Source organism: Sciurus carolinensis, chromosome 9 (assembly GCF_902686445.1).
Source record: "Sciurus carolinensis chromosome 9, mSciCar1.2, whole genome shotgun sequence".
NCBI classification, from domain to species: Eukaryota; Metazoa; Chordata; class Mammalia; order Rodentia; family Sciuridae; genus Sciurus; species Sciurus carolinensis.
The window spans coordinates 51,473,811-51,476,892 of NC_062221.1; positions in this window are offsets into that span (position 1 = coordinate 51,473,811).

The following is a 3,082-nucleotide window of genomic DNA, read 5'->3' on the forward strand; positions in this document are numbered from 1 at the left end:
ATCATTTCCTAACCCATCTCCTAACCCTGTATTTAGGGTCAGGATACAGACCTGTTGTTGATCCTATACCAGGATCTGAACTTTTTGTTGAAAGGAGAAAAGACCAGATGATGCCTTTTATAAAGGCAAGAAGATAGCAAGATTGCTACAGCTTTCAATTTTGTAATCCACACCTTTAAAGATTAAACCCATTGATTGTTAGATGGTGAAGATAAGTTTTCTGTACCATGAGTGACAGGTCCTGGCTGCTGGCCAAAGGGTGAAGTGGGGAAGGAGATATGCTGGAAAAAGAGACCTGTGCTCCAATGCCTATGGCAGGTCTGGAATCCTGCTGCTCTTCCCCAGATGACCAACTCAGAAGAGAGTCTGCTGCAATCCCACTTTGTTCCTTCAAACCCAAAGCCAGAACCTTAAGCATCATGGTACCCCCTGAACTTTTCTCAGTAAGTGTCAACCTCCTGGTTAAGTACCCTTAAAGCTGTGTGCTCTAGGAACCCTATGGGTACAAAGTAAGCCCTCTCTGGTTTTCTAGATCAAATTTACAGAAGATAATTTTCAAATAAAGATTCTATTGTGTAAAATTTTCCAAAAAAACCTTTTTCTTGAGTGTTGTTGTATGTGACAAGATCTTAAATCCCCCACCAGTCTTTGATAAAGGTGACTTGTGATAGCAGGCCTGATATCCGGCCTCAAGAAAGCTAGCTTGAAAGGCTGAACCTGCAGACCAAAACTCAGCCCTGTTGCCTACTCTCCATGTGACCTGGGTCCTCTGGGAGCCTCAGTGTCCTCATCCAACAATATCATAGAGCTGAATCCAGTGTATGGTTTGTGCTTACTGTAATGGACAGCTCTTATCATGAAAGATATATTTGCTTTTGGCCCTGATGGTCCTAAGTCAATGCATTCATCCTCATAAAGGCATTTCTCCGTCTGTGCATAGTCCTCTATTGTTTATAAGTGCTTTTCCAGAAAGTCACTCTGGGGAAAAAAATGGTTCAAATCCTACCTCAGAAGAGGCCTAGGTTTAGAACCATCTTTAGAGTTCCCACTATTTAAATCAGGTATGACTAAGGGTCCTGAAGCAAGGGGCACAATTCCAGCTTCTCTAAAAAGACCTTGTTGTGAATTGCTAATCATTAGAGCCATTGGCCCAGCCTGACTGACTGCTGGGATCCACAGGGGCACATGTTAAAGGGACAGATGAATGGACTCCACCAGTAGGCCCTGGAATCCAGGGTTGCTCAAAGTCCCTTGGTAAGACCAGCTATTCCAATTCAGGCATCACAGACAGCATAGGAGACAGACAAGACTTAACTTCTCCACTTGGTGGCTTGGTGAAGAGTTGGGTGGGTGTTCAGAGCCTGGTGGAGGCCAGATACCCCTTTAAACCTGCCCACAACCAGAGCTTTCACAACAGGAGTGCCCAGGATGCAATGTGGGGGCATTGTTGCAAACTGATCTTGTTTTATAGATGGAAAAACAACCCACAAAACTACTTTTCTGGCAAAAACCCATAGGGAAAATTTTTTTTTTCTTTTTTTTTTTTGCGGTACTGAGGATCGAACTCAAGGCCTTGTGCTTGTGAGGGGGAAAATTTTTTTAAGGCTTTTTTTTTTTTTTTTTTTTTGCATTGGGGATTGAATCCAGAGATACTTTATCACTGAGTTATATCCCAGTCCTTTTTATTTTTTGAGACAACTCTTGTTAAGTTGCTGAGGCTGGCCTCAAATTTGCAGTGCACCTGTCTTAGCCTCCCAAGTTGCTGGGATTATAGTGTGCACCACTATGTCTGACTCTTTTAAGCTTTTTTTTTTTTCATTACCAGGGATTGAACCCAGGAGTACTTAACCACTGAGCCACATCCCTAGCCCTTTTTTATATTTTATTTAGAGACAGGGTGTCAATAAGTTATTTAGGATTGCTAAGTTGCTGAGACTGGCTTTGAAATCTCTATCCTCCTACCTCAGCCTCCTGAGCTGCTGAAATCACAGGTGTGAGCCACTGCGCCTGGCTTAAGTCATTTTTAAATTGGTTAAATTCATAAGACATAGAATTCACCATTTAAACCATTTTAAAGTATAATTCATTGGCATTTAGTACATTTACAATGATGTGTTGACATAACCATACAATACTACAACATTTTCATCACCTCAAAAGGAAATTTGTACACGTGACTCACTCCCCATTCCCTTCTGCCCTCATCTTCTTCTCACAACTAATCTTCATTTCTTTCTCTAGGGACTTGCCTACTCTGGATACATCATGTACATAGAATAATGCTATATGTGGTTTTTTCTTTTGGTCTGGCTTTTTTCATTTAGCATGATGTTTTCAAATCTCAAGTATGTTGTAACATGTATGCGTACTTTACTGCTTTTGATGACTGAAGACTATCTTGTTATATTGGCATACCACATTTTGTTTATCCATTCATTAAATAGACATTTGGATTGTGTACATCTTTGGCTATTTTGGTTGATGCTACTAGAAATTTTCATGTATGAATTTTGTTTGAACACCTGTTTTTATTTTTCATAGGTATTTAAAAGTGAAATTGCTGGGTAACATTAAAAAAATCCATATTTAACTTTCTAAGGAGCTGCCAAATTGGTTTTCTAAGTCACTGCACAATTTTATATTTCCATCCCAGTTTCACGATGAGAAATTCTCAAAGCATCTGATTAAAAAAAAAAAAAAAAAAAAAAAAGACAAGCCTCTGAGACGATTTCTCAGGAATTCAACAGACGGGTCAAAACAGTTTTTTGAGAATAAGATCTACATTACCCCTTCTGGAACTAGCAAGCTACAATGGAGATGAGGGCCATCATTTTCAGGGCCACTGCCTGACCTGGTAAGTGGAAGATATGGTAAATGTGTTTAAATGCCACAACGTTCTTATCAAAATTTAACAGCTTCTTTTCTTATTAAATGTTCCTTGGTTTTTGTGACTTTTTAAATTAGATTTCAGAATTCTGAAAACGTAGTTTCTGACATTCTTTGTCAGCTTAATTGTTGCTTTAATGGGGAAATAAAGAGTTACCCACTATGTCAGTTTTGGTTATATCAATTCTATTATTAT